The 12,620-nt window shown below is 35.3% G+C and overlaps 1 pseudogene; it reads left to right on the forward strand.

Moving 5' to 3' along the window:
- Positions 1-2,467: 2,467 nt before the first annotated feature.
- LOC127691906 (glyceraldehyde-3-phosphate dehydrogenase-like) lies at positions 2,468-3,472 on the forward strand (annotated as a pseudogene).
- Positions 3,473-12,620: the final 9,148 nt, after the last annotated feature.

The following is a 12,620-nucleotide window of genomic DNA, read 5'->3' on the forward strand; positions in this document are numbered from 1 at the left end:
ATGGTCCTTGAAACTGAGCAGAGAGTTCTCCATTTGAAATCAGCCAGGAGGAACTCAATTCCACACTGGGTGGAGCTTGGGCATAAGAGACCACAAAGACCACCTCCATAGTGACACACCTACTCCAACAAGACCACACTTCCTAATAGTGCCAATCCCTGTAGTCCAATCATTCAAACGCCTGAGTCTGTTCAGCACAAACGTATTAAAACCAGCACAACAATACAGTATAATACAGTATTGATCAGTAATTGTTGCTAAAATTTGAATATTTGAGAAAGACACACCCACTGAGAGCTGAAATAAAAATCTTTTATTTCAATTAATTTGAAAACTTAGTACCTCAGCACTTACATCATTTCTTCCCCTCTCTTCCCTTCTCTTCCCCTCTCTTCCCCTCCAACTAGTCTAGTGTCTTCTCAACTACCTTTCAAATTGTGACTCATTCCTCTTAAATTATTTTGATACAGACACATGCACATGTGCACACACACATACTACCTACACACACTCATCATACACAGAGACACAGACACGTATTTCTGTACTATATATATATACACACACACATATATATATATATATATATATATATATATTGCTGTGTACATTTTATGTTGCTTCTGTGTGTGTGCACATGTGCGTGTGCATGCGTGCTTGTGTGCTTGTATGTGTGTGTGTGTGTGTGTGTGTGTGTGTCTTACAACCTATCTGGGTGATAATATCCTGAGATGACCAATTGTCCCCGACTCACAAACCCTTATTGCATCCAACTCCTCAATTACCAGTGGAGGGTTAATCAGATTTCTCCCAATCTTGTTGGCATGTCTACTAGTGGTACCCGTATGCTGGTCTTATTTTGGCCATCATATTTTTGAGATTTCAACAGTGTAGGTTCTCAATATATGTAGAAGATACAAAATGTTGTTTTTTAAACTTAAGTTTAAAACAAATTAATTATTTAATTACAATTGTGGTAGACAATATTGGTAGTACCATATTGATAAGAAAAAGCATATTTTAAAGTAAGCTTAGTGAATATAGGAAAGCATTTTTCAGTAAAGATAAAAAATAGAGTGGCATTTTAAATATTTATGTAAATATAATCAAGACATAATAAAGCTTTGAAGGTGGATTTCTGTTTCATTTAAATTGGTCTATATAATTAAATTCAGTGAGTAGAAAGAAGTACAAGTAATATAAATACATAATAATCCTACCAATATTATACAGAAAGTTAAATCCTCCTTCGTCTATGTGAAATTCAGCTTGAAAACTACAAGTATGTATAGATCATGCAGATGTTAACAGATTTGGGTAGATATGGGGAAATATTAGGTTTGAATTTTTACTCTGTTATTTCAGCTACATTAATGTAGCAATTTAACAATATCCAGCATTGCAACTTTTAGATATTTAGAAAAGAGTAGTTCTTGTTGACTCAAAGTGTTGCAATACAACTTTTAAAATATGCAATTTGTATTGAAACTAGTTGATATTAACTTTTAAAACTCGACATTAAGTACTTATCTCTCACTCCTGTGATATCATGTTACTAGCTCAAAAGCAATCATTGATGAAAAATTAAAGCTCCACTTAACCAACAAGGTATGTTGCCACCATTACCAATATTTGGAGGACACTATAAAAGCATGTACATGGTGGTACATATTCCAACATTGTTAATAATTTAGAAAGTGCTAGCGATATGTGAACAAATATAAGAAAAATAAAATTAGTAAAAATATTTTAGAAACCTTCAATTTATGAATTTGATTTCTATGTTTCTTCCTGTGTATGAACATATTCATTTAAACAGCTTACCCTCACTCCATAATGAACATAATGAATTTTACTGTAGCTTTAAATCCATATGATTTATATATTCTGTTTGTTTTTTGTGTTGTATAGAAACCTTTTTACAATGTTATTTTCACACACATGCATACACACACACACACACACACACGCACAGATGCAAACACACACACAGAAACATATTTTTTCAAGAGTACAGAAGTATATGACATCCATTGGAGTCTATCATTTTGTGTTTCTTTGAAAATAAAATTAGCCAAACTCTTTAAAATATTAAATATGTTTTTTATATTATTGTGATATTTTTTTAGTCATGAACACAAAATGAACTTATTTCAGTAGTTTCTCTTGGCAGGGCAATGCACTAGCTGCCCATTAGTTTCAATCCTATAATAGTGGAAACATTTTTTTCCCTATTTGATACATCACTACTTTGTATCGTACTGTGAATTTCAATAGAAATACTACTTCCAAATTTCCTTAATGCATTTTTCCTAGAGTATCTGCAATTAGTTTTGAATGGTAACTTTATGAGCTACTTCTTAAAATGAAATAAAAAGTTATAGATTATAGTTAGTTTTCAATGAGTTGATCTTGAAATAGAGTTGGCCTAAGTAGAACTACACAGGTTCAGGCTTTCTGTTCCTACATGTTTCAGAGACAGCTGCATCTTCTTCTGCCGTGCCAGCCTGGTCCCACGGACAAAAAGATGAAGGTTGATGTGAACGAATTTGGCCGTAATGGGCACGTGGTTACCAGGGCTGCCTTCTGCTCTGCACTTGACAAAGTGTATAGTGATGCCATCAATGACCCCTTCATTGACCTCAACTATAAGGTCTACATGTTCCAGTGTTACTCCATCTATGGCAAATTAAATAGCACAGTCAAGGTTGAGAATGGAAAGCCCATCATCATCTTTTAGGAGTGAGATCCCTCTAACATCAAATGGGGTGATGCTGGTGCTGAATATGTGGTGGAGTGACCCCATGTTTGTGATGGGTATGAATCATGAAAATATGACAACTCAAGTTTGTGAGCAATGCATACTGCACCACCAACAAACTGCTTATCACCCCTGGCCAATGTTATCCATGACAACTTTGGCATCATGGAAGGGCTCATAACCATTGTCCATGCCAGCACTGCCACTCAGAAGACTTTGAATGGTCTCTCTGGAAAGCTGTGGCATGATGGCCCTGGGGCTGCCCATAACATCATCCCTGCATCCAATGGTGCTGCCAAGGCTTTGGGCAAGGTCATCCCAGAGCTGAAAGGGAAGCTCACTGGCATGACCTTCCATGTTACTACTCCAAATGTATCCATTATAGATGTGACATGCTGCCTGGAGAAACCTGGCAAGTGTAATGACATCAAGAAGGTGATAAAGTAGGCATCTGAGAGTCCACTAAAGGGCATCCTGGGCTACATTGAGGATCAGGTTGTCTCCTGCAACTTTAATTGCAACTCCTACTCTTCCACCTTCAATACTGCCAATGACAACTTTGTAAAGCTCATTTCCTGGTATGACAATAAATATGGCTACAGCGACAGGTGTAGGAACACATGGCCTACATGTCCTCCAAGGAGTGGGAATCCCTGTACCACCTACCTCAGCAAGGGCATTGAGAACAAGAGAGATGCCCTCAGTTTCTGAGGAGTTCCTGTCCCAACTTGGCTTCAAACACGGAGCATCTCCCTCACAATTTCCATTCCAGACCCCTATAATAAAAGGAAGAGCCAGAGAGTTCTCCCTACGCACTTGAATACCACCAATAAAGTTCGTTGCACCCACACACAGATATGTAGAACTATACAAAAGAACATGAATTCATTGTTTTTAATAGCTGAGTAGTATTCCATTATGTGAATATACCACATTTTCTGTATCTATTCCTGCGTTGATGGACATCTGGGTTCGTTCCAGCTTCTGGGTATTATAAGTAGGGCTGCTATGAACATAGTAGAGTATATGTCCTTATTACATGTTGGAGAATTCTCTGGGTATATGCCCAGGGGAGGTATAACAGGGTCCTCTGGTAGTATTATGCCCAGCTTTCTGAGGGACTACCCAACTGATTTCCAGAACGGATTTCCCACCAGCATTGGAGGAGTTTTTTCTTTCTCCACATCCTCCACAGCATCTGCTGTCTTCTGAGTTTTTGATCTTAGGCATTCTGACAGGTATGAGGTGAAATCTCAGGGTTGTTTTGATTTGCATTTCCCTGATGACTAATGATGTTGAACATTTCTTTAGGTGCTTCTCAGTCATTCAATATTCCTCAAGTGAAAATTCTTAATCAAATGGGTGGAACTGGAAAATATCATCCTGAGTGAGGTAACCCAATCACAAAAAATACATATGGTATGCACTCACTGATAGCAGCAACAAAACCTCAGACTCTAGTTAGACATGGTCACAGTTCTTGTCCCTATCAACTTAAGTTTTTCTTAACTCCACATAATCTGTTCCATAGATGGCCACAAACATGCATCAGTACATATGAAGTAAATCTTTTAAAATCTCAAAAATAAATTTTTATATAAATTTCAAGAGTATTTACTAAAAAAAGTAATGGGAATTGAACTTAAAACATAGATAAGATTCCCATACTAATTGATGATTTTTGCCTATAAAATATACTTAAAAATTCTTAACACATTTAATAAAAATGACTAAGACATCACCTACAACCATAAAGGTGTAGGTTTTAATCACAAATGTTTTATTTTCCCATAAAATTTTCTAAAGAATATGCAAATGCTAAGTAAAGAAATGTTTTTCAACAAATACCAACTGGGAGTTTTTCTAACAGTTTTTCTGCAAATAGAACACACTTTGGAGAGTAATGCTTTCTGCATACTTATAAGAAAGGAGGCTGAAGAATTCTGACAAGATTTCATCTGGAGTGTAATGTGTGAAACACTCCAGAAAGTTTCCCCCAGGAACACAGATTATGCAGCAAATCAAATTTCCTTTCATACTAAATGTGTTAGCAAATTGTTAAACATCAATATGTAACAACTCCTGAAACCTGAATGGGTTTCTTTGTTAAAGTGGAAAAGTTAGAATATAGAGACAATTGTCATGACAAAATAAAATCTTAGTATGAACATACTGGACAAAATATAAACAACGGCTTAACCTGAAGCTTGAAGATTGACAACAACTCCTCATGGGTGGTCACGCATACTCTTCATTGTTGCAATTGTCACTCCTTTATTATTTTCTTAATTTTCTGAAAAAGATCAACGTCATGAAACTTTCAGCTTACCTAAAGTCCAATATGTAATGTTTTCATGTGCTTCTTTAGAACATTCTTGAGATAGACAGTTAACTATGATAAGGGTCAAACTAAGCAAAGAAACAAACAAACAAAACATCAGTCTTGTAAAAAATAATTGAAAGAGAAAAATGATAAAAGCAGAGATGAACAGATACTGAAAATCAGTAAGACTTTATAAGTCATATGAAAAATGACAGTAAATAAAAGCAGTGAATTAACTCTTTAAAAATGTTATACATGAAAATAATTCTTTTGAGTTAGTTGATATTGTTGTGAAGGCTAAAGCATCCTAAATGCAGTACATAATAAAATGAGTCCATTGACTTTATCCTACCATCAAGAAAATAAATAAATCTTTCATCACTTTAGATAACATTTGAAGCTATTTGTCCACATATCCGAGATTTCAATTGTGTATATGAATCTGTACAAATGAATGAAAAATGAATTTTTACAAATACATGAATACCAGATTTAGCTGACCTCATCAGTCATCTCCACCTAATTGTTGACAACATGCTATCTTAATAACCTGAGGTTCTCTTATTTGGCTAGATTGACTTAATGAACTATCTTGGTAAAAACATCTTGGAAAAAAAAAAAGGTTAATTTTTAGTTCACAATTCTAGATTAGAGCCCATCACAGCAAGGATGTATAGGAAAAATTGGGCTCCAGGAACTTAAAATAGTCCTATAATACTTTCAGCCAAAAGCATAGAAAAGTAAACATATGTATGCTTCTAGTGCTCAGTTCATTTTTTCCCACTATTATATCGCAAAGGATCAAACCCAGGTGATTCTACCCATAGTGGACAAGTCTTTTCCACAGCATGCAATATAATCAAGATGATCCCTTACAGGCATGTTTACAGGCCAACGTGATCTATATAATCTCTTGTTGACACTCTCTTTGCAAGAAATTCTAGATCTTGTCAAGTTAAGAATTTGTACTAGTCATCAAGTTAGTGAATTATATAACTAATATTAATTATAAATTATATAACTACTTAAAACAAGAATGAAGGCCGTTGACTCCATAATCTTTAGTTTCATCATTTAAGGACTGAGACGATTAAAAATGAATGAACTGTTGCCTTTGGGGATAACTCTATATATGCATGACTCTAGTAATATATTAATCCATCTATTAATTAATCTCCCAATCCTTCCAGCTTACCCTGATTTACACCTGGAGTTTCACTAGACTTCTCTGTTCTGTAAATTTTCATGTACTAAAATTCTAGATCAGATATAAATAGGCTAAATTGCATGACACATTTATATTTTTAATAACTGACATAAATCATCATTTTAAAAGTTAGCTAATTTTTATTGCTTTTTATTATTTTGGGGGGATTATAATTATTCCCCTCCCTCAGGTATATGACTGCTCTGTACTTTCAAGCTCATAAGATGAAATTATTTCAAATTTGTAATGTGTTATATAAACATTATATATATGTATATATACATATATAAAATTTTAGCTAAGATAAATGAAATAGGAGAGGTGAGTGCTAGTGTGGACTACACTATCGAGCATTCTGATGATATCCTTGTTGCTACATGACTTTCTTTTGTGCCTTGCAGTGGGTAAAATTTTTCTGTCATAACTCACACTCAATTTTGTTTTCTTTTTGAGGTGAGTTGGATCAGGGTGGTACTAAGCATTGGGCCCAAGACCCTGAATATAACAAGTATGTACTCCATTACTGGGAAACTTCTAATTAATAGAAAGTAATCAGAAGTAGAGTGTACTATTTTCAAGAAGGAATTAGTGGGAATGGATAGAAATCTCAGTGGTTATGAAGACTTACTGGATAGTCATGAGGAACAGCATTTGGTTCCCTATATCCACATAATCAGTATGGGTGTCCTGGAAATGCTGGCCAATCCGGGTCCCAGGCACAGGCCCTCATCTAGTCTCCAAGTTAGTGAATGGGCAGATTCAAAATTTCAAGGGCATTGGCAGGCTTTATCTTATTATGAGGCTTCAATAAATGCAAAATCTAGGGACCATCAACCCACATATGACAGACACGAGACAGTAGAAGGGGAGTTTGGATTCAATCATTTTAATACTGCATACAGTGCATTAGCTTTTCATTGCTGTGAACAGATATCATGACCAAGGTAACTGTTATAAGGAAAACATATAATTGGGGCTGAATTACACACTCAGAGGTTCACATTATCATCAAGGTGGGTGCATGGCAGAGTTCAGGAAGGAATGGTACAGGAATAACTGAGAGTTCTACATCTTTATCTGAAGGCTGCTAGGAGAAGACTAGGTTCAGGAAGCTAGTATGAAGATTGAAAAGCCCATACCATAGTGACATGGCTACTTCAAGAAGTCCACAATTACTACAGCAAGGCCACACCTCCTAATAGGGCCACTCCCTGGACCAAGTATATACAAACCATCACACACCACAGATATAAAAGAATAAGGAGTCATTTAAGATAAGATTTATCATTAAAACAGAAGTAAAATTGGAAGTTTTAGTAAGCTCAAAGCCTGGGCAAGTAAATATTAATGAAACATATTTTGGAAAAAATACAAAAAAAAAATAGTAGCTAAGGTAAAAGTTGTTTGTAAAAAAAACCCAACACTTTTTATGTGTCAAGGTAACTAAGAAATGATGATGAGGTTTTGAGGCAGATGAGAAATTTGAAAGTGAATTTTCCTCTTTGAATTTAACCCACTTGCTCCAAATTAGGGTTCTGGCAGTACAGAATGCCTATATTAGCAATACTAAGGGTAACTAAAGCTAGTGAAAGTTTGAATGATATTGATATGCAGGAATTTCTCAGTCATATATCATGTTATCATACAGTCCCAATTAGCCACTTCCCAGGATGCCACAGGTGTGTTACAAATGTACTCCACCTAAGTTTCAGTCTATTGTGGAGATCCTGTACCCTGACCAAGTACTTTTCCTGGACCAGTCATCAGCAAAATTCTTTAGGATGGGATCAATTATCAGAATCTTGAGAATGAGATCAGAGCAGAGTTGCTACTTCTAATTTAGCACTATACTACTACAGAACTATAAAACCACTAGCAAGCATCTCAAACACTAGCAGATGTAGATGTGAATCTCAACCTGTCAGTTTTCAAAACATAAGTGTTATGCTACCCAACTACTTTGAGTCATAACTTTTACTACTACTACTACTACTACTACTACTACTACTATTATTATTATTTATATTCTTTCCAAATTTCCCTTTCAAAGCTAATTAGTTCAACAGAGAATACAAGTTGGAGCTGATTAGGATATGATGACTTTGTTTAGGAGATGGATTAATTCCCTTATCAGGAATGGTTTTATTATCATAGGAGACAGGTTACTGTACACGGGTAAGTTGTGCTCCTTGTCTGAAGTCTATTACCCTTTATACTCCATGAGATGATGGTGTGACACAGAAGCAAGAAGTACTAGCCAGATGAGAGAAACGTGGTACTACATCTTAAGGTATATTTATTTCTTTCGAAATCTTTTCAGTTCTCCTGTCATACTTCCTAAAACATAGATGAATGAATACCTAATTCTTTCTTCATTTTATTTTTGAGATTATAATATATTTAAAACAGTACTACCTTCTCTTTCCTCCTTCTAAATCTTTCCACAAACCATTCTTGTTCTATTATAAATTAATAGCCTTAATTTTTACTAATTATTATTGTATGCATGTATGTATGTAAATGTACATATATATTCATAAATATAACTGCTCAGTCAGTATAATATAAATATGTCTTGCATGTACGGTTTTTGGACTTATAACTTGACACCCAGTTACAACCCTCTTGCTTGGGAAGGATCACCTTTCCTGTCCCCAGCTTTTCTCAGTTGCCTGTAGGGTTGTGTAGGGTTGAGGCCTTAAGGGCTTTCCACCAGTAACTTTAGCATTTCCATTGGTATTGCCCTTGTTCAGTTCACATTTGGGCAAGGCATAATGGTGAGACCTTATGGTAGAGCTTCTGATTTTACTAGGAGACATACCCTGACATCAAACTCCTTGATCCTCTGTCTGTTTACAGTCTTTTTGCCCCTCTTATTCCACGAGCTTTGGGTGGAGTGCTCTGTAGATGTATCTATTATGACTGTTCCACAGCCTTGTGTTTTGATTGATTGTGTTTTCCTGTAGTCATCTTTATCTGTTGATAAGAGAAGTAGACTTGAAAATGGGTAAAGTCTATATTTAAACTATATATAAAAACAAACATTTTTAAATTGTTGTTAAAAATTATGATAGTTTAGTAAATTAGTGGTTGTAGATCTCCATCAATCAACATGGCTTCACTAACAGTGAGTAGTAAGTTAGGTTTCCAATACCAGACCTAGTTTCCATCTGATTATACAGGTCCCATGTCCAACTGGAGCTGCTGGCTAACACTAAGACATGTGTTCTACTAATATCCCATTAGGTTATCATGATATTCTCTTTGTTGATGTGGTTCATAAGAGCCATAGCTAAGTAGGATTCTTGTTTGAAAACTTGTATGTGATTTCTAGTACCATTAAATAAAACTAGTCCTGAGAGAGGTGTATTCAAGGAAGTTCTACTGCAGAATCCTCTGAGTGCTACTTCTGAAGTGTAATGTATGTTAATTAATATAGACTTACCTTCTACCTTCTGGTTGATAAAAAGAGGCAATAGCAATAGGCTACATTTTTTTTTTTTGGAGTGTCTTGTTAATTTTGGCCGAAAACTTAAATGAAAATTTCTCATGTTTGGTGTTCAGGGGTTTGACAGCTGTTTTTTATTTGTTGTTATTGTTTATGTTGTTTGTTTGTTTTATTGTTTGTTTCAGTTATCAGAAGAAGAACCCTTATCAAAGATAAGAAAAGTTCAATAAACTATATATGTATGTATATACACAGAGCTACAAGCATACATACACATACACACACATATACATACATATACACATACATACATAATTTTTCCTTTTAGGTAAATAGTTAACAGTATGATTCCTTATGATACTTTCATACATTCTTATTGTTACACCTACCTATCTCCTTCATCTGTCTTTACCTCCTCCTTGCATCCCTAAAGAACCTCTGTCCTGTTTCCTTTGCCAGATCATTGGCATTCCCTCCTACTTGTTATACTGTGCCTGCTTGAGAAAACTCCATTCTTAATTCTAGAGTTCGTATGGTAACCATCTCTGAATCTTCTGTTTGTGTAACCAACTAAATCATTGGTGTGGGATATAAATTTTACCTTATATTTCATTCTTAAATTATGTCATGAGATCTGATGCATAAGAATATGTAGAAAATGTTTATTGATCTTATCTATTGAACAGAAGACTGTTCTTGGTATTATAAAGTAGCTAAGCTCACAGGTCATTGTGCACACATCTCTCATCCTACTCCTTCCATTTAAAATTCATAAGTAGGCTGTCACGCTTCAGTTGTATTAGACATATATTATTTAGACTTTTTCTTAGTTTAATATTATGTAATGTCTACAAAACATATATATTCATATATTGTGTGTTTTAATGCATGGTATCATGAATGTTTACTTTCAAAAACACTGGATACATGAGACTCTAATTAGTGTTTCCAGTTTAAGTCATATCTCACCTAGGGGAAGTGTGACAGATTTTAATGGGTAGTGATCTCACTTCAAGTAGTTGTTATGCTCAAAGGCAAGCATCAATATGCATTTCTTTCCCATTATCTTGACACAAAGAATCAACACCTTCACCTTAAGAACAAAGTGTTCTGAGGACAAAATGTACTCTAACAGAAGCCTTGGGAAGATCTCATTTTTACTGAAGAGGCACATGAAGAGACAAAAGTGTTAGATTGAGTTATTACAGTCTAAGAGGTCTTATAATGGGTGCTATGCAGACATATCTGCCATGGTCTTCTATGGTTGATGACTGATTAATGAAAATACATGGATAATAGTAACTTTTCGCCATATACACTATGGTGACTTAGCACTCTAGGTCTGTTTTCTCTGACTGTAAATATAATTTACACTAAGTTGACTTTTGCCTTCAGATTATTCTGATAGAATGAGGATTATAATTCCTAATTCCATAGGCAAAATAAAAAGAGATTTCTTTTATATTATCACCAACAATCTCTAGGTAGAGATTTATCTAGGTAGAGCACTTCGAGCATTCACCATATAATAGACGGTTTCTCTGACATTAATTTATAATTCAGAAAGATGTAGTGATTTTTAAAGATACCTTATCCATATGCGAGAGGATGAGTAGTTGTAAGATAGCAAATAGAAACATCATCCACACTGAGGCTGTCATGGTCTACATACTCTATAATTAGTGTGTTGTTTAAAACAAGACGGGCCACTGGTGGATGTATGCTACATAAACCAGAGGTTGGTGCATAGGTCAATTTTCAGAGTAATTTAATTGAAAACCATAGTAGACTTGCCCTACTCAGCAACCTTTATCTTATTTTCCTGGTGCCATGAGGGATTATCCAGACATTATTTCAGTAGCTTGGCTGCCTTGTCTGACCTTAGTGGGATGTCTAGTCTCATAGAGACTTGATTACCAGGTTGGGGGATAGCTGGGGGGGGCACCTACTTGCTCAGTGGAGAAGGGGAGAGAAGACAGGGCAAGAATCATGGGAGAGAGTGACTGTGAGGGGTACAGTGAGAAGAATGTGAAGTGAATTAGAAAAAATCATTCCTTTAGACACTGGGCAAATATAATATTGTAGGATCTTAGAGATTTAGAAAAATTGTGTGGTAGACTTCACATGTTTCCAAGTTAAATAGATATTAGAATAATAAATTAGAGTTAGTGCTATTAATTGGAAATAAAATAACAATGCTACCTTAGTAATATCTTCTTCTACTGAGACTGCCTGTAAATGTGAAGGAATTTTATTATTCATATTCTGTGTGCTATTCTAGAGAAAACTTTGACTGGGATGAAAACCTCTGCAGGTTGGTCTGTCGAGCCTGCCTCCAAGTTCAGCTGCATATGTGCTTATAGGACAGGAGTTTTAAGGAAACGATGCGGGCAAAAGCTACTGGTTTTCTTTCCATGGTTTCTTTTTATATAGAATTTTTTTTTAATCTTGGGAAATCATTTGTAGCCATGCTGCCTGCAAAAGTGATGTTTGAATGTATTCTGCAAAACTTGCAAAGCTCGTAACTCATAAAATATTCCTGAAGTTGGCAAGTTTCATGAGATGAAAGGTTCACACAGCTCTAACAAGAAACTAAAAAGAAGACTGAGGTAACAGGCACAGCACAGCAGTTTAAAGCCTCATGCTGGATACTGGGCTGCATTTGGGATTCTTATCATGGACCATAGAAGATAATAAGCCCACCCAGATCTTCCTCCAGTGCTATGTTTACTTAAAATCTCTGTCTAAATTATATTTAAAAAGATATACAGAACAAAGCTCTGTACTTACATACTTTTCTTTTCCTTAAAGGGAATTTAAAGTTTCCTCCTGAAGAGTATTTCACATTTATATTTAGCTTTTGCTCTAGCTTGCAAAATAG

The sequence above is a fragment of the Apodemus sylvaticus genome, chromosome 9, assembly GCF_947179515.1.
Source record: "Apodemus sylvaticus chromosome 9, mApoSyl1.1, whole genome shotgun sequence".
NCBI classification, from domain to species: domain Eukaryota; kingdom Metazoa; phylum Chordata; class Mammalia; order Rodentia; family Muridae; genus Apodemus; species Apodemus sylvaticus.